This window comes from Oncorhynchus clarkii, chromosome 2 (genome assembly GCF_045791955.1).
Source record: "Oncorhynchus clarkii lewisi isolate Uvic-CL-2024 chromosome 2, UVic_Ocla_1.0, whole genome shotgun sequence".
NCBI lineage: Eukaryota > Metazoa > Chordata > Actinopteri > Salmoniformes > Salmonidae > Oncorhynchus > Oncorhynchus clarkii.
In genome coordinates this window covers 18,768,520-18,788,874 of record NC_092148.1, presented here as the reverse complement: position 1 = coordinate 18,788,874, position 20,355 = coordinate 18,768,520, and the positions used below count along the sequence as shown (strand labels likewise).

The window sequence follows — 20,355 nt, the reverse complement described above, 5'->3', positions numbered from 1 at the left end:
GTTGTTCTTATACTGTGATAGACATAGTTCCAACCCGTCTGTTGGTCTATCACAGTAGAGGCTGAGCGTGGTTTATACTTGCTCAGCCTATCGCAGGCGCTCAGGCGGGTCCCCGCCTCTTGGCGCTTCTTGGAGTCCTCCCTCCGTCGATGTATAGATTCTTACTGTTCTGGTATCGCAGCCTAGTTATAACAGTTGCTCAGTTCCTGCTATTGTGTTGTTCAGTATTTTTCCATCTCAGTTAAACCTCGTGATGACCACCCCTCCCTATACCTGATTAACCACAACTTTGTAAGATACAGCAAGTCACACCATGTGCTCAATATTGTCACATACAAACACAAGGACAAAGCATCTGCTGGGCTGTTATCTACAGTTTTGCAACATGCAGGTCACACCATGTCACTCAGTTCTTGTCACACACACAAACAGGCAAGTAGATGTAGCAAGCAGTTGTTTAAAATCATGATGATGCTCAAGTGCACAAATGCAGATACCTCACACAGCCAACATCAGATAATATTTAATCATATATATGGTAATGGCTATAATGTAAAACACAGAATACCACAGAAGTGACACAATTTCTCTAGTTGAATATTGCCTGCTAACCTGGATTTCTTTTAACTAAATATGCACATTTAAAAAAATATACTTCTGTGTATTGATTTTAAGAAAGGCATTGATGTTTATGGTTAGGTACATTTGTTCAACGATTATGCTTTTTTCGCAAATGCGCTTTTGTTAAATTATCCCCCGTTTGGCGAAGTTGGCTGTCTTTGTTAGAAAGAAATAGTCTTCACACAGTTCGCAACGAGCCAGGTGGCCCAAAGTGCTGCATATACCCTGACTCTGTTGCACAGAACGCAAGAAAAGTGACACAATTTCCCTAGTTAAAATAAATTGATGTTAGCAGGCAATATTAACAAAATATGCAGGTTTAAAAATATATACTTGTGTATTGATTTTAAGAAAGGTGTTGATGTTTATGGTTTGGTACACATTGGTGCAACGACAGTGCTTTTTTCGCAAATTCACTTAAATAGGCTATGATTCAATGATAAATTAACAGGCAATGCAGGACAAGCTAGATAAACTAGTAATATCATCAATCATGTGTAGTTAATTAGTGATTATGTTAAGATTGATTGTTTTTTTATAAGATAAGTTTAATGCTAGCTAGCACCTTACCTTGGCTCCTTGCTGCACTCGCATAACAGGTAGTCAGCCTGCCACGCAGTCTCCTTGTGGAGTGCAATGTAATCGACCATGATCGGTGTCCAAAAATCGTCCATTCCGATTAATCGGTCGACCTCTAGTTGTATCAGAGTTAGAACTATATCTAAGTAGTATAGCACATAACAGTACTACAGTATAATTCATAACACTAACATTTACCACGTTGCTGTGTGGTTGTACTTCTGATCCAGACTAATGTTGCTGTGTGGTTGGACTCCTGATCAGACTAATGTTGCTGTGTGGTTGAACTCCTGATCCAGACTAAAGTTGCTGTGTGGTTGTACTCCTGATACAGACTGATGTTGCTGTGTGGTTGTACTCCTGATCCAGACTAATGTTGCTGTGTGGTTGTACTCCTGATTCATACTAATGTTGCTGTGTGGTTGTACTCCTGATTCATACTAATGTTGCTATGTGGTTGTACTTCTACCAGGTCCAGCCTGTGGTGGTCTGATGGTGGGTGTCAGTCCTTCGCCGCCTTAATGTTGGCTAAATGTTGATGTGTGGTTGTTCTTTAAGTCCAGACTGTGGTGGTCTGAGTGTGAGCAGCGAGCTGGTGGCAGTGGTTCAGTCCTTCGCTGCCTTCCTCCAGCAGCAACATCAGATGAAGATGAGAGGTCACCAGGATACCAGTCACACTGTCTCCTGGGAAACCAAAGGTCAACAGGAAGCCAGCCAGACTCAGGAGACTGAGTGTCCATCAGAGAGGAAAGTAAGTCAACATACTGGAGTAGTTTTTCAGTCTGTGATGCAACAAGTTCGTTCATCAGTGTGCTGCAATTTATTTTCAGATAAGTATGACGTTTTTCTCCATTCACCTGGTCATATGATAGGGGTGTGACTTTTACTTTGTTGAGTTGTCCAACCCAGCTGATTGCTCCTTGCTCTATCATAAGTCTGATTGACTGATTTTAGTTTGGATCTTATGTCGTCTCAGGGATGCAAATTAGTCAAGTGACCTACATGATTCGTGTAGATCCGATGAACGATAACGAAGAGGTAAACTTTAGGTGAGAAGCCTGACCACGGAGACGGGGGTGAGAAGGTGATGAAGCGTACTTCATGAGCTGTAACCGTAAAACTACTGATATTTCGAAAGTTTGAGGTGAGGGAGAAAGTGTGGTGGAACAAGTATTAGCATTGTTAAGTATCTTGTTAGCTGGATCGAATTCTCCGTTAGCTAGACAGAAAAATGTTGAGCAACATTACCCAACTTATCTGATCAAATAATTGAGTTTATGGTGTGAAAATTAGCTTGCTAATAAAGTCAGACAGCTAACGTTAGCTAGCTAACGATACAACATCAGATGAGCTAACATTAGTAACCTAACCAATTCGCTATACTATTAACTGGTAAACGACTCCTTGTCGTTCCATAAATTATAACACATTAGTTTGCTTACTGGACCATGGCAATCTGTGTGAAATGTTAACTAGCTAACGAACTAACTACTATCTGTTAACTAATGTTTTCCCTCTACAGTATGTGGTACATTTTTAGAATGAGAGAATTAGTTGAAAATGAGGCGTTGCTTGTTAAACAAGTGGATTCAGGGATCGAGTGTAACTGGAGCTGGGCCTGGCTTAAACTGGATGCCACTATAGAGGTAAAAGAAACACAACACACTTTCCCTCTTTATTACTTTTACTGGCACATTGTAGAACATGCAGAACATGTACAATGTAATAATGTGCAGTGTAGCCCAAAGATATAGTTTTTATTGTGTTTAACTTGACAGTAACGCGTATGTGTGTGAGGGGGATTATAATTTTTTACTTATTTTTTGCACACATGTAGTCTTGTGCACTTGATCGATGTCTGTAGTGGCCACTATAATAGAGCAAAAATAGAACGGCTGTTTGTTTCATTCTATTTCTACTTTAAGATGTTTTTTTCCCAAGTGCAATATTTATGTGTGTGGTCACAAGCATTCTATTTTTTATAAAGGCTATCAAGGTTAACTGCAATATTAGCGTATTGTTATTTTCTCAACTTGAGTGTCATTTGCAGTAAAGTCTAGGCAACAAATAACATTGGATTGCTTTCTTTAAATGTTTTAGCTGTGAGTTAGGTTCACATTAACCACTTTTTTTTTATTTTACACACAGACTGATCATGTAGATCATATTCTTTGATATTTAATTAGTTAAAACCTGCATTTCCCCCTAGCAGGGATGTTTTGCATGTTTCAGTGCAAAAATAAAATTGTCACCTTTTTGGGCCCTCAGCAGTTTGCATCCCTGGTATTGTGTGTGTCCATACCTTGATGACGATAGCAGTCAAACATTTTTGCATTTTTGGTGCCTATTTTGTTTGTGCTATTAATAATTAGGCCAATATTATGGCCTTCAATACACGTTGAAGTGCTAGCAACTATCCATTATAAAGACTCTAACCATGTGTTACCCCTCTGTCTGTCAGAGTGTGCCCAGGGAGGAGGGCAGGTCGGGGGAGGTGGAGAAGAGCCCCCTAGTGTCCAGGCTGAGACTGCAGCTAGCCCAGAGGGGGAGAGAGCTCCACACCAGAGAGGAAGAGCTACTGCTGCAGCACGACACAGAGGTCAGCTCACTGAGACAGGAGAACTACCTCCTGCAGAGCAAGGTAGAGGGACACACACACACACACACACACACACACACACTATTACATTCACATGGACAGTCATGTCTCGAAAAAGTATAGATCCATATGTTTGACCACCTGTGACTTCCTACATCCTGCTATTGTAACAGAAAAGAACATGTTTTCCATGACTGTCGGAACATTTTAAAACCCCTACGTCAGCACTCCTGTTGCTATGGCACTGCTCATTTTATTTAGCTGCTTTGTGTGTCTGGCTTTTGTAATACTGTTATTCAAGCTATTGGAAAAAGCAGTTGTGAAGGATCCAGCTGACACAGGAGCAAAATAAAACATTCAATTAAACAATAGCATGTTATCTAAGATATCTCTGCCATCCACTGAAGGCACTGATTAGCTCAAACTTTATTTTGTGAACTCAAAACTGTAGTAGATGCATACATCACTCGTGTGTTATTTGTGATGTGTACTTGTGAGTCTTGTCCCTTGTGTTTCAGCTGCACAGTACAGAGGAGGCCAACAGCAGGAAGAAGGGCCGGTTGGGTCGCGGTCTGGACGGGCCCTTGGACCCCCTCACTGAGGGCAAACTCAGACTGATAGAGAAAGAGGTGAAGGAACAGGAGACCATCGTCCAGGGATACCAGCAGGTGCGTACACATGTCTGTTTCTCTGTCTACTCTGTGATTGTTTGGCCGTCTCTCTTGGTCTTTTCGGTCTTTTCTCTCTTCAGTCTGTGTTTTAAGGAAACAAGACTTAATTGTACTGCATTTGTTCAGAGCAAGGCTGGCGGTGACTCATTGGCTTTGAATCCATTCCAATTACTCAGAGTCTCTGCGACTGCGGAGGTTATATGTACAGGCCACTGTTCAGGGTAATGGAATTCCTCTGTTCACTGACTTAATTCCAGGAGGGGGTGTGGGTTTGTAGCAGGCAGCACAGTTAGCCTTTTTTTCCTCCAGATTGTGAGCAGCTTAGCAACACTGTCAGAACCTTTCATAATTACAGAGCCTACAGCAGAGCTCCTAGAATCAGTGGCTACAGTACACACACCACCAAGGTGGAACTGTAGCAGTTCTTAATTAGGAATGCTGAATGCATTCCCTCATCTCACAGCTTCTAGTCATATTCCTTTCAAGTTTGATTTTATGTAGGTTAAATGCGTAGAACAGGTATTTCTGATCAAACTAATTTACCCAGATGGGCCTATAGTTGAGACATTTAACTTGATTCTCTCTCTCTCCTTGCGGTGTGTGTGGGTAACAGGAGAATGAGAAGTTGTACCTGCAGATGAAGGCTCTTCAGGCTCAGAGTAAACTCAATGAAGAGGCCATGTTCACAGAGAACCAAAGGCTGCTAAACGAACTGGCCCTTACCAAGTGAGTTGACACATACATATGCACAGACACGTACCTATCCACATCATTGAACGCTTATTTATGCCCACGGAGCAGATGAGCAACTCGCCGAGGACTGTGGGTAATGTAGGCTGTATGGCCCATATTCAGCGCATCACACAGCTGCTGGGCCAGATGCAGGCAGCACAGGTGAGTGTTCAGTCACGTCACACAACCACCTCTAAAAGGAAGGCCTAGATCTTGCTTTCGAGATGAAACAATCAACTCATCTTAAAAGGGAAGGACCAGTCTCACCTTCGACAGTGTGCGTGTGTGCGTGCGTGCGTGCAGAGGACTGAAGAGAGACTGGTGGAGGAGACCCACAGGCTGTGGAGGTGGAACTTCAAATGATGAGGAAAGAGAGAGACCTGGACAAAGCGCAGGTCGTCTACACCTCAGGTTAGTGTGTGAGAGACATGGAGGCTTGACTGTGGAATCAAACCTCTTGTTTCTACTCCCAAAGGACAATGTTCCCTGTTTCAAATCCAGTGACTTTTACAGACGTGTGTTTTAAACCTCAGCTCACACAACAGGCACAGGTAGGCCTACCTCTCTCTTATCTACCTGCCTTCTTGTCTACTTAGCCCACCTAAGAGGAAATTAGTCTTAATAATTAATCCTGGATAATTGTTTTAAATGTATGTAATGTTACCTGGAGCATATGTATTTTATTTGAATAAATGAAATCAGTCTACCCCCGAGCCAGAGAGAGCCCCCCAACGCAGCTCGTCCCAGCACCAAGCAGAGACAGCCCTGGGGGTCCGGATAGAGAGACTCAACCAGGGGCTGTCAGCCAAGACCCACAGCATCCAGGAGCTGTCAGCCAAGACCCACAGCATCCAGGAGCTGTCAGCCAAGACCCCCAGCTTCCATGAGCTGTCAGCCAAGACCCCCAGCTTCCATGAGCTGTCAGCCAAGACCCCCAGCTTCCATGAGCTGTCAGCCAAGACCCACAGCGTCCAGGAGCGGTCAGCCAAGACCCACAGCGTCCAGGAGCGGTCAGCCAAGACCCGCAGCATCCAGGAGCGGTCAGCCAAGACCCACAGCGTCCAGGAGCGGTCAGCCAAGACCCACAGCGTCCAGGAGCTGTCAGCCAAGACCCGCAGCGTCCAGGAGCGGTCAGCCAAGACCCGCAGCGTCCAGGAGCTGTCAGCCAAGACCCGCAGCGTCCAGGAGCTGTCAGCCAAGACCCGCAGCGTCCAGGAGCTGTCAGCCAAGACCCGCAGCATCCAGGAGCGGTCAGCCAAGACCCGCAGCATCCAGGAGCTGTCAGCCAAGACCCGCAGCGTCCAGGAGCTGTCAGCCAAGACCCGCAGCGTCCAGGAGCTGTCAGCCAAGACCCGCAGCGTCCAGGAGCTGTCAGCCAAGACCCGCAGCGTCCAGGAGCTGAGCCGCACCGTGGAGAGACTCCAGATGGAGAGGAAGACCATGCTGTGTGGCCCTGGCCCCAGATCAGAGGGCCGTGTTGGGCCTGGGGAGGGCAGGCGGCCGGATCCAAAGGACCCATGGTGGTGGCTACCCCAGGGGAGAGGGGAGGCATAGTGGGAGAGACCGCAACCTTCCCTCCCACTCAGGATGAGAAGGACTACCAGCCCACAGCGTTCTCTGGGAGCCACATCTCAGGGGTGTTGCAGGAGAGCGAGGGGTTAAGGCTGCGTCTGGAGCTGCAGAGGACAAGGAGAGGGTGGTACTGCAGGCTGTAGGAGAGGGTGGTACTGCAGGCTGTAGGAGAGGGTGGTACTGCAGGCTGTAGGAGAGGGTGGTACTGCAGGCTGTAGGAGAGTGTGGTACTGCAGGCTGTAGGAGAGGGTGGTACTGCAGGCTGTAGGAGAGGGTGGTACTGCAGGCTGTAGGAGAGGGTGGTACTGCAGGCTGTAGGAGAGGGTGGTACTGCAGGCTGTAGGAGAGGGTGGTACTGCAGGCTGTAGGAGAGGGTGGTACTGCAGGCTGTAGCCGCACAGGCTGAATGCTTTATTTAGTGCCACAATAACACCTTCCAGTACAAAGGACTCCAGTAGTTCAGTGGTTATAGAGGTGCCTGACTCATTGGTAGAACATTGTTCAGTTTCCTCCATACAGACATACTGGAATATTCCTACCTAGCTTATTGTTGAGCTTATAATATGAAGAAATAAAACGTTATCAACATTTTCAGCTAAATGGTCTGATCTGTTTCATTAGCCTCATTGCTTTTTAAATTGTATGTGCAGCTGTTGTATTTATTTTGGATCTATTGTCCCAGAGTCTGTTTTGAGGAGAAAAAAAATGTGTCCCAGGAACGATGAGTTGCCCTTATTTTCGAGACCTGAAGGGAATTATTTTATAAATACATAAAAATAATTAGGCTATAATTGTAATGTTGCAATATTTTATAGACTACCAAGAGTGGCCAACTGTCCTCCAAATCACTTACACATGGTTAGCAGATGCCATTGGTCACATACACATGGTTAGCAGATGCCATTGGTCACATACACATGGTTAGCAGATGCCATTGGTCATATACACATGGTTAGCAGATGCCATTGGTCACATGGTTAGCAGATGCCATTGGTCATATACACATGGTTAGCAGATGCCATTGGTCACATGGTTAGCAGATGCCATTGGTCATATACACATGGTTAGCAGATGCCATTGGTCACATGGTTAGCAGATGCCATTGCCAGTATAGCAACAAAAAATAAAAAAATGTTTAACTAGGCAAGTCAGAACAAATTCTTATTTTCAATGACGGCCTAGGAACAGTGGGTGAACTGGTCTAGGAACAGTAGGTGAACTGGTCTAGGAACAGTGGGTGAACTGGTCTAGGAACAGTGGGTGAACTGGTCTAGGAACAGTGGGTGAACTGGTCTAGGAACAGTGGGTGAACTGGTCTAGGAACAGTGGGTGAACTGGTCTAGGAACAGTGGGTGAACTGGTCTAGGAACAGTGGGTGAACTGCCTTGTTCCGGGGCAGAACGACAGATTTTTACTTTGCCAGCTCGGGGATTCGATCTTTCAACCTTTCGGTTACTAGTCCAACACTCTAACCCCCAGGCTACCTTCTGAAATGCTTGTGCTTCTAGTTCCGACAGTGTAGCAATATCAACATGTAATCTAACAATTCCACAACAACTACCTAATACACACAAATGTAAGTGAAGGGATGGAATGAGAATATGTACATATAAATATATGGATGAGCAATGACCGAGTGGCATAGGCAAGATGCAATAGATGGTGTAAAAATACAGTATATACATATGAGTAATGCAAGATATGTAAACAACATTATTAAAGTGACTAGTGTTCCATTTATTAAAGTGGCCAATGATTTCAAGTCTGTAGGTAGGCCTCTCCTGTTAGTGACGGCTGTTTAACAGTCTGATGGCCTTGAAATAGAAGCTGCTTTTCAGTCTCTCGGTCCCTGCTTTGATGCCTGTACTGACCTCGCCTTCTGGATGGTAGCGGGGTGAACAGGCAATGGCTTGGTTGGTTGATGTCCTTGATGATCTTTTTGGCCTTCCTGTGACATCGGGTACTGTAGGTGTCCTGCCCCCGGTGATGCGTCCAGGAGAGCCTTAAAGGGGCAGTGTTGTATTTTGAGACGGGCTTGAACATGCAAAGAAAGAAGCCAGTTTAATCATTTATCAATAGGAGTGTTTTATCAATAGGAGTGTTGTATCAATAGGAGTGTTTTATCAATAGGAGTGTTTTATCAATAGGAGTGTTTTATCAATAGGAGTGTTTTATCAATAGGAGTGTTGTATCAATAGGAGTGTTTTATCAATAGGAGTGTTTTATCAATAGGAGTGTTGTAGCAATAGGAGTGTTTAATCAATAGGAGTGTTTTATCAATAGGAGTGTTGTAGCAATAGGAGTGTTTTATCAATAGGAGTGGGGGAAAAGGTGCTCGTGTTGATAAGCACACCAAAGACGGCATTAACGATAAACAATCAAATGAAGAAGGCACTTCTAAAAGGGTCCTACTAATCACCCCAAAACAACCCAAACATGCCTAAAACATCTCTGGTCAAAAGCAGTGCACATTAAAGGGAATAGGTTGCCATTCAGAACACAGACAGCGTCCCTGGTCATCTGGTGTTGGCAGCACCTTGTACCAACATCTGTACACATCAACAGACAGGACACACTGATCTACATACTAATCACAGGTAATCTCATTGAAGGAAGATAATTGTTTCCGTGGGTCGCAAAATTAGCATTACACAAGCTGAATTAAAAGGCTTTGAAAATAAAAAGCTTGGTATCTGCTCAGTGCTCTGTTGACATTTTAGAGATGCTTGTTTTCGTGAGAAATCTTCTGAGAAGAACAGGATTTTCAAATGAATATGAAAAGCCTATTCTAAAATATGAAAATACTACATGTCATGTCTCAATCTATATCCATCTTACCTCCTATGTTCTTTTTATGTCCTGTGGATTTGAGAAAAAGATGGCGAGTTCAACGGGAAAGTGAGTGTGTTACTGTTTGTAGTGAATCCAGTTGTATCGGGCTGTATTGTGTTAAATGAGGAAGGGCAGCAGAGGTTTAGTAGCAGCTTGGCCTGGCTGTTTCATGACATCACCATATGAAATCTAATCAGCATCACTAAAATACACAGTCGAGCAAGCCATTATCGACACCGAAACGTGAACCTGAGCTGATCATTTGGGTGGTTTTGTGTAGTTTTGGCTGCCAGTTTGTGGTGGTTTTGTGTACTTTTGTGTTGTTTTGGGTACCTGTTTGGGGTAATTAGAAGCACCCTTCTGAAACCCTGTTTTACACCATATACTGATTAATTTTTAATAACTTTTCTTTCATTTTGATCTCTGCGTAAATGAAAAATGTGGCACTGACTCGCCCATGGATTGATGTTTCAGCATTGTCTCAATGAAGAGTTCAGCGTTTGGCTAGCCACGTGTGACATGCACACACACTTACAAGCCTGCTAGAGTTGGTGGCAGGCGGACGAGCAATATCCACCGGATGAAGCCTGAACTGGAATGTGAAGCTAGCTGAAGCTGGCTAGCTTTAGAAAACCCTGAGTAAATCTAGCTAACATAGTAGTTACCCCTCTGGCGCGCTGGGTTAGAGGATGCTAGATGATTCATGGTGGTGCATCAAAGCTGGGACCGAGAGACTGAAAAACAGCTTCTATCTCAAGGCTATCAGACTGTTAAACAGCCACCACTAACATTGAGTGGCTGCTGCCAACACACTGACACTGACTCAACTCCAGCCACTTTAATAATGGGAATTGATGGGAAATGATGTAAATATATCACTAGCCACTTTAAACAATGCTACCTTATATAATGTTACTTACCCTACATTATTCATCTCATAGGCATACGTATTTACTGTACTCTATATCATCGACTGTATCCTTATGTAATACATGTATCACTAGCCACTTTAACTATGCCACTTTGTTTACATACTCATCTCATATGTATATACTGTACTCTATACAATCTACTGTATCTGCCTATGCTGCTCTGTACCATCACTCATTCATATATCCTTATGTACATATTCTTTATCCCCTCACACTGTGTACAAGACAGTAGTTTTGGAATTGTTAGTTAGATTACTTGTTGGTTATTACTGCATTGTCGGAACTAGAAGCACAAGCATTTCGCTACACTCGCATTAACATCTGCTAACCATGTGTATGTGACAAATAAATTTGATTTGATTTGATTTGGTGTATCTATCTACCTGTCCTGCAGGGTACAGCAGCATTCAGCAGAGCAGGTGTCCTCTCTCAGGGCTGACCATCAGAGGGAGCTGAAGCACCTGCTTACCGGCCACGCCCTCGCCCACTCCTCCTCTAAAGTGTCCGAACTGACCAATCAGGTGACCACGCAGGAGGTAAAGCCTCACACTGGACAAATCACATGTGAACTGAAAGTTATTGGTGGTGGTGTTCCAGGTATAACGTATTAACAGGATAAACAGGTTTGTGTGTTTTTATGAACCTTCAGATCATGGTGCAGCATTTGCGTGACCAGGTGAAGGAACTGCAGGGGACCAAGGATGCTCTGGCTGTGTCAAAGCTGAGGGAGGACACCCTACAGAACCAGGTACTTGTGATTCCGATAACATTTATTGTCCTGTCACACATTCACAACTTCATCAACACACTAGTACGTGAAGTGTCATTGCAAGGAAACAAGGTATTTGTATTCATTATGGATCTCCATTAGATTCTGCCAAAGCAGCAGCTACTCTTCCTGGTGTTCAGCAAAATTAAGGCATTTAATACAATTTTCAAACATTACAATATATTCACAGATTTCACAACACACTGTGTGCCCTCAGGCCCCTACTCCACCACTACCACATATCTACAGTACTAAATCCATGTGTATGTTATCGTGTGTGTGTGTATGCATGTCTGCCAATGTTTGTGTTGCTTTACATTCCCCGCTGTTCCATAAGGTGTTTTTATTTATGTTTTTTTAAATCAAATTTTTACTGCTTGCGTCAGTTCCATGCAGTCATGGCTCTATGTAGTACTGTCTGCCTCCCATAGTCTGTTTTGGACTTGGAGTGTGAAGAGACCTCTTGTGGCATGTCTTGTGGGGTATGCATGGGTGTCTGAACTGTGTGCCAGTAGTTTAGACAGACAGCTCGGTGCATTCAACATGTCAATACCTCTCATAAATACAAGCAGTAATGAAGTCAATCTCTCCTCCACTTTGAGCCAGGAGAGATTGACATGCATATTATTAATACTAGCTCTCTGTGTACATCCAAGGGGCAGCCATGCTGCCCTGTTCTGAACCAATTGTAATTTTCCTAAATCCTTTTTGGTGGCACCTGACTACACGACTGAACAGTAGTCAAGGTGCGGCAAAACTAGGGCCTGTAGGACCTGCCTTGTTGGTGGTGTTGTTAAGAAGGCAGAGCATTGCTTTATTATCCAGACAGGACTGTATTTCCTGGGGAAAGCTCAACATTAATGCTTGCTTCATCTCTTTAATGCTCTGTTTAGCTGACAAGACTGTTGGAGGAGCTGAAGCAGGCCAAGGAGTGCCAGAGCTCAGACACTTCACTAGCCTGGAGAGAAAGATCCACAGCATGGAGCTACGACACACTCAGAGGGAGAAAGAGCTCCAGCAGGTAAATACACACACACACTGAATAACACATGCCCACGGTGCCATCCTGCAGGTGATAGGTCAGACTCGGCTGGTGGTGGAGGCTGAGCAGCAGTCTGAGGTGGAGCGTTGGAGGAGGCTGGCTCAGGGGAAGACCCGGGAGCTGGAGGTCTTCCGTCTGGAACTGGACTCTATCCTGGATGTCTTGAGAGAACTTCAGAGACAGGAAGTGGTCATCCCTGCTCCGGACCGGGCTTCTGCTGTACCCTTCAGCTGGAGGACCTGAAACATGGGACATAGGCTCTTTCTAATTACTTACAAATCTGTCCTCACCTTGACCAGGCAAAAGCCAGCCTAATGATGAGCTTCCACTATTTCAGTTAAGTGTTTTTTATTCAATGCAGGGGAGAAGACGAGGAGAGGGCAAATTTGAAAGCAATTCACACAACCTTTAGGAGAACCAATCATTGTGCTGAACAATCAGGTTATTTATTTTTGTAGATTTGTATTTTTATACTTGATCATTGGAATTTATTTTTAAGTTATTTAATGCATGTTAGAAAAATAAAGGACCTTTTGTATATTTTTTTCCTGTGTGTGTTTTGAATTTGTAACATGTGTTCAGTTAAGCACACAGATGAAACATCTCAAAGGTGACTAACGAAATTGGCCTATTGTTATCCCCAAGTTGTGGGTTGTTGCTACACATTAACATATCATCAAATATGTATTATTTTTTTATTTAACCAGGCAAGTCAGTTAAGAACAAATTCTTATTTACAATGACGGCCTACCGAGGGACAATGAGTTAACTGCCTTGTTCAGGGGCAGAACGACAGATTTTTATCTTCTCAGCTCGAGGATTCGAACCAGCAACCTTTCGGTTACTGGCCCAACGCTCTAACCACTAGGGTACCTGCCGTCGTATTAGCATAACAACTGACAAGAAAAAATCCCAGGTGTCTCCTGTAAACCCAGCCCAGGTGTCTCCGGTGAACCCAGCTCAGGTGTCTCCGGTGAACCCAGCCCAGGTGTCTCCGGTGAACCCAGCCCAGGTGTCTCTGGTGAACCCAGCCCAGGTGTCTCTGGTGAACCCAGCCCAAGTCTCTCCTGTGAACCCAGCCCAGGTGTCTCCGGTGAACCCAGCCCAGGTGTCTCCGGTGAACCCAGCCTAGGTGTCTCCGGTGAACCCAGCCCAGGTGTCTCCGGTTAACCCAGCCCAGGTGTCTCCGGTGAACCCAGCCCAGGTGTCTCCGGTGAACCCAGCCCAGGTGTCTCCGGTGAACCGAGCCCAATTGTCTCCGGTTAACCCAGCCCAGGTGTCTCAGGTTAACCCAGCCCAGGTGTCTCCGGTTAACCCAGCCCAGGTGTCTCAGGTTAACCCAGCCCAGGTGTCTCCGGTTAACCCAGCCCAGGTGTCTCCTGTAAACCCAGCCCAGGTGTCTCAATAATAATATTAGGTTTATTCTTCCCTGGTCTAATCCTTAGAATTAGATTGTAAAGGAAACTGCATCAAACACAGCAGGGATTTTAAAGTTCTACTCAAGTCTCATTTTCAACTCATTTACATAACAAAAGGCACATCTCGATAGGTGGTCCAGGTAAGTCATTACATAGCACAAATGGGGGGTTTGGCCTTTCCTCTTTTGTTCTCTATTGCTACTAAATTTTTTCTCAAGCAAGGGGGAGACTGATGACATCACATCAAACCAACTCCTTGAATGCAATAGTCCTGTCTAAAAAACACTATTTTGCTCAATGTATTTTAGTGTGTACTTTACTGTATTTATACTTGGGATATTGCTTTTCAAAAGGGAAAATTAAAAACAAATTGCTGGAGGACGTCTTAAAATCCTGTAAAAGTGATAATAGTGAAACAATTCATCACTTGTCATCTTCAGAATTAGAACTTTTTTTATGGTTCCAAGGTACTTTGAAATGGTTATATAATGAACACAATCAGCTGGCGTTTAAATAGTTTTATTAGTCACAACCTTCTATAGACTTGGCAGACGAGACCTTGATATGACATGTAGGTAAAGCATTGACAGGAGCAACACATGGTATATAAAAAGTAAGGTGTTTATAGTGATTAACAGGTGTGCTACAATTAGTACTGAACAAGGACAACATTCCGACTGCTGTTGAATTGAAAACCCAAAAGAAGAGTCTTGCCTTTCTGGTACATTTTGGTTGTTGTATCAAATTCCCCTTGCCTCTTCTGTTGTCTCCATCCCCTTAACTGATTCCTGGAAGGCCTCCACCACTATACGGGGGGACCGAGTGGCGCAGCATCACTACAGACCCAGGTTCGATTCTGGGATGTATCACAACAGGCCGTTATCGGGGGTTCCATAGGGTGGCGCACAATTGGCCCAGCATTATCCGGGTTAGGGGAGGATTTGGCCGTGGTGTATATTAGAATTTGTTCTTAACTGACTTGCCTAGTTAAATAAAAAAAACATTTGAATCAACTTGATGAAGCTGGACTTCCAGTTTAGTGTTGAGATGTGACGTCACAAGTTCTGGCTCTGCGTAGGCAACCTTGTTGACATAAAGATTAGAAAAGTAGCTCATATCACATATGTATATTTAACATTTAAATGTTTATATATTTGGACTGTACAGTATTTTAGCCTGAACCAAATCTGAACAGAATGAAAATGTCAGGAGGTACAGTTACTGTAGGAGGACCCATAATAATCCAGAATGTCCTCACAGTGGAGGTGGTGTGGGAAGCTGGAACCACAGCCTAATTAGGAGAGCTTGCACTGTACATGACTGGCACAACACAGAATGTTAGATTAGGACCTTGACACAACTCTCTCTATATAAGGCTGATGAGTCCTGTGATGTCCTCATAATTATCTATAATGTCCTAACGGCAGTGGGTGTGAGAAGTAAGCAGGACCCTAGTCTATTGTGTGATGGGCAGGACAGTCCATCTTCTGAAGGGCACTAAGTGGCCGATGACACTCCCCCTCTAGGATGATTGACGGTTCCCCCAGTCAATCGTGTGAAGGACACCATGGGAATGACGCTACCCCTCCGGGATGATTGGCGGCACCCCAGGAAGTAGAGAGGACCTTAGTCCATCATGTGATGTGCACTGTGGGGCCAATGACACTCCCCCTCCATGATGATTGGCGGCTCCCCCAGCAGCAGATCGTCCGCCCCCAGGGTGGAGCAGTGCTCGGAGTTCACAACGTTAGGGATGTTGAAGTGGGACAGGGACATTGCCTCTCTGTGGTCAGTCCGGTTCCCCCCCAACATGGCAGCCCCTTGCAGGGCACGGGTGACACCTACTTCCATCCCCCCTTCCTCTGGGCTGCCTGACCTGCCTCGCCCCGGCCCCTGGACAAGCCCTCCTCTGGGTGCTCCAGCTCTAGGCCTGGACCCCTCCTGGGCCTGTTCCTCATTGACGTAGCAGTGGAAGAGGGAGCGGCTGAGAGAGTCTAATAAGGGGCGATGGAGGCAGGGCCGGTTGTCAGGGTCTGCAGGGGGGCGGAGGTCCTCCACACAGCTGGTCAGACGAACACGCTTCTTACAGGGCTCAGCTCCTCTAGACGGGGGACAGTTGAGGACCAGGAGTGTATTAGAAGAGAAATAGGTGTGACTACCTCACAATTAAAAATAAGATGCCTTAATCAGAATCAGGGAGGACAGGGAGAGGGAAGAAAGAGACATAGATGTTATGTAAGGGAGGACAGGGAGAGGGAAGAAAGAGACATGGATGTTATGTAAGGGAGGACAGGGAGAGGGAAGAAAGAGACATGGATGTTATGTAAGGGAGGACAGGGAGAGGGAAGAAAGAGACATGGATGTTATGTAAGGGAGGACAGGGAGAGGGAAGAAAGAGACATGGATGTTATGTAAGGGAGGACAGGGAGAGGGAAGAAAGAGACATGGATGTTATGTAAGGGAGCACAGGGGGAGGGAAGAAAGAGACATGGATGTTAGATAAAAGCGGACAGTGAAAGCGAAGAAAGGACAGGGAGAGGGAAGAAAGAGACATGGATGTTATGTAAGGGAGGACAGGGAGAGAGAAGAAAGAGACATGGATGTTATGTAAGGGAGGACAGGGAGAGGGAAGAAAGAGACATGGATGTTAGATAAAAGCGGACAGGGAAAGCGAAGAAAGGACAGGGAGAGGGAAGAAAGAGACATGGATGTTATGTAAGGGAGGACAGGGAGAGGGAAGAAAGAGACATGGATGTTAGATAAAAGCGGACAGGGAAAGCGAAGAAAGGACAGGGAGAGGGAAGAAAGAGACATGTATGGTAGGTAAGAGAGGGTATCATGTATTCCCTTTTGGGGAGTATGACTCCTCATTCATGCTCAAACAAACAAGTCTTTGGATTGAATAATCAATGCATGTTTAGAAAGAGCTGTGTGTTGATTGTCCGTGCGCTAAGTCTGTGTATATTGGCACTCGTGTATATTGGCGCAACACCCTATTTCTATCCTCTTAGCAGGTGTCTTTGTTTTTTGGCTTTAGCTCAGCTCAGTATATAGCTGCATTAAAGCAGGCAGAGAGAGAGAGAGGGAGTAAATGGATGTCATGGCGTTGGACTAGAGCAGTGGAGCGCTGTGATCAGCAGACCTGGGAGGTTAATAGGCTTGGCCCTGGTGGGGCCCCTTGAGGCCCCCCAATTCAAATGTTTTGCCCCAGTTATTGGCCTTTTGACCAATCCTATCAGATCTTTTCACATCAGATCTTATTCAGAGCTGATCTAAATGATAAAACTACCAATTAGTGAAAATAAAATCAGAATTGGGATGAAGAGAAGAAGAGAAGGCTGATGTGTTCTCAGCACACCCATGCACACACACACAAACACACTGGGCTACAATTGGAAATGCAAGACTTAGAGGGAGACTGATGGTTATCATTTAGTCTTTCATTTGTTGTTATAGTCACACACAGACAGATTTCCAGCCTTAACTAGTTGGTCCCATTAAATGCATTAACTGCCAGCCTGCTTGCTGTGCTGTGGTCCTGCAAAAGATAGAGCCTGGGAAGTATCAAGGTAGAGCAGCATGCTGATCAGTCACTGATCCCTGCAGGCGGTTTGTTTTCATCAAGCGAGGTCTGTCTGGAAGGCAGTGAGGTTTGTCTGTAAGGGATCCCAGAGCTGAGCCTCAGCTGAGCCTGGCAGAGATCCACTCCAGAGGAACAGATACACACAGACTCAGGGGCTCAGCTCTCTGACAGCTAATGAGAGAGCCGTGGCAGCTGCCACACACACAGTCACAGGGATAAGGGTGGTTCAGAGAGCAGCATAAAACGTTCACAGGTGAAAAATGAGCTTAAAGAAAGAGCCAGCTTAGAGAGAGTTGAGAGGTAGAGAGAGGGGATGAAGCTCCAAGAGAAAGAGAACTCCGACACCGCATGCAAACAGACTGCATCATCACATTGCCGTACGATAATTTCTATGCAATTGTTGCAATCTATGCACGGCATCACCACAATCAGAATCACACAACATGGAAGTGTTATTGATTATCTTCCAGCCACATGCCAGGTGTGTGTAACAACAGGCTACACCCCACAACTTTATTATAAACAAAATCACCAATAGCCATTATGACACGGTCATAACCATGTCATAATATGTAATAACAGCTCACATGACTTGTCAGAACCTATTATAATATGATCATAACACTGTCATGACACATATATATGTAGACCTGTTGTGATGTAGATTGTGTTATTTTATGGCTGGTTATGACACCTACATAAGAGTGTCAAAACCCAAAAACTTACCACACAAAGCAAAACATTCCATTACACCATATCATACTTGTCAACAGTGTCAATGTTATATATACAGTACCAGTCAAAAGTTTGGACAGATGTACTCAGTCAAGGGATTTTCTTTATTTTTTACATTGTAGAATAATAGTGAAGGTATCAAAACTTTGAAATAACACATATGGAATCATGTAGTAACCAAAAAAGTGTTAAACAAATCAAAATATATTTACATTTGAGATTCTTCAAAGTAGCCACACTTTGCCTTGATGACAGCTTTGCACTCTCTTGGCACTCTCTCAACCAGCTTCACCTGGAATGCTTTTCCAAGAGTCTTGAATGAGTTCGAACAAATGCTGAGCACTTGTTGGCTGTTTTTCCTTCACTCTGCGGTCCAACTCATCCTAAACCATCTCAATTAGGTTGAGGTCGGGTGATCGTGGAGGCCAGGTTACCTGATACAGCACTCCATCACTCTCCTTATTCATCAAATAGCCATTACACAGCCTGGAGGTGTGTTGGGTCATTGTCCTGTTGAAAAACAAATGATAGACCCACTAAGCACAAACCAGATGGGATGGAGGATCGCTGCAGAATGCTGTGGTATGCATGCTGGTTAAGTGTGCCTTGAATTATAAATAAATCACTGACAGTGTCACCAGTAAAGCACCCCCACACCATCACACCTCCTCCTCCATGCTTCACGATGGGAACCACACATGCGAAGATCATCCATTCACCTACTCAGAGAGCATCCATTCACCTACTCTGCGTCTCACAAAGACCAAAAATCTCAAATTTGGATTCATCAGAACAAAGGACAGATTTTCCCCAGTCTAATGTCCATTGCTCATGTTTATTGGCCCAAGCAAGTCTCTTCTTCTTATTGGTGTCCTTTAATAGTGGTTTCTTTGTAGCAATTCGACCATGAAGGCCTGATTCACGCAGTCTCCTCTGAACAGTTGATGTTGAGATGTGTCTTTTACTTGAACTCTGTGAAGCATTCATTTGGGCTGCAATCTTAGGTGCAGTTAACTCTAATGAGCTCATCCTCTACAGCAGAGGTAACTCTGGGTCTTCCTTTCCTGTGGTGGTCCTCATTACAGCCAGTTTCATCATAGCGCTTGATGGTATTTGCAACTGTACTTGAAGAAACTTTCAAAGTTCTTGAAATATTCCGGATTGACGTTTCTCTTTGCTTATTTGAGCTGTTCTTTCCATAATATGGACTACATATTTTACCAAATAGGGCTATCTTCTGATTACCACCCCTGCCTTGTCACAACACAACCGATTGGCTCGAAAGAAGGAAAGCAATTACACAAATGAACATTTAACAAGGCACACCTGTTAATTGAAATGCATTTCAGGTGACTACCTCATGAGCTGGTTGAGAGAATGCCAAGAGTTTGCAAAGCTGTCATCAAGGCAAAGGGTGGCTACTTTGAAGAATCTCAAATATAAAATATATGTGGATTTGTTCAACACTTTTTTGGTTACTACATAATTCGGTGTGTTGTTTCATAGTTTTGATATCTTCAATATTATTCTACAATGTAGAAAAAATACAAATAAAATAAAGAGAAACTCTTGAATGTGTAGGTGTGTCCAATCTTTTGACTGGTACTGTATGTATACAGTGTCTTGCGAAAGTATTCGGCCCCCTTGAACTTTGCGACCTTTTGCCACATTTCAGGCTTCAAACATAAAGATATAAAACTGTATTTTTTGTGAAGAATCAACAACAAGTGGGACACAATCATGAAGTGGAACGACATTTATTGGATATTTCAAACTTTTTTAACAACGCAAAAACTGAAAAATTGGGCGTGCAAAATTATTCAGCCCCCTTAAGTTAATACTTTGTAGCGCCACCTTTTGCTGCGATTACAGCTGTAAGTCGCTTGGGGTATGTCTCTATCAGTTTTGCACATCGAGAGACTGACATTTTTTCCCATTCCTCCTTGCAAAACAGCTCGAGCTCAGTGAGGTTGGATGGAGAGCATTTGTGAACAGCAGTTTTCAGTTCTTTCCACAGATTCTCGATTGGATTCAGGTCTGGACTTTGACTTGGCCATTCTAACACCTGGATATGTTTATTTTTGAACCATTCCATTGTAGATTTTGCTTTATGTTTTGGATCATTGTCTTGTTGGAAGACAAATCTCCGTCCCAGTCTCAGGTCTTTTGCAGACTCCATCAGGTTTTCTTCCAGAATGGTCCTGTATTTGGCTCCATCCATCTTCCCATCAATTTTAACCATCTTCCCTGTCCCTGCTGAAGAAAAGCAG

At 44.3% G+C, this 20,355-nt stretch overlaps 2 pseudogenes; one reads left to right on the top strand and one right to left on the bottom strand.

Moving 5' to 3' along the window:
- Positions 1-12,610, top strand: part of LOC139376868 (centrosomal protein of 162 kDa-like) — a 28,174-nt pseudogene extending 15,564 nt beyond the window's left edge.
- A 1,660-nt stretch (positions 12,611-14,270) lies between these two features.
- Positions 14,271-20,355, bottom strand: part of LOC139423677 (uncharacterized) — a 50,187-nt pseudogene continuing 44,102 nt past the window's right edge.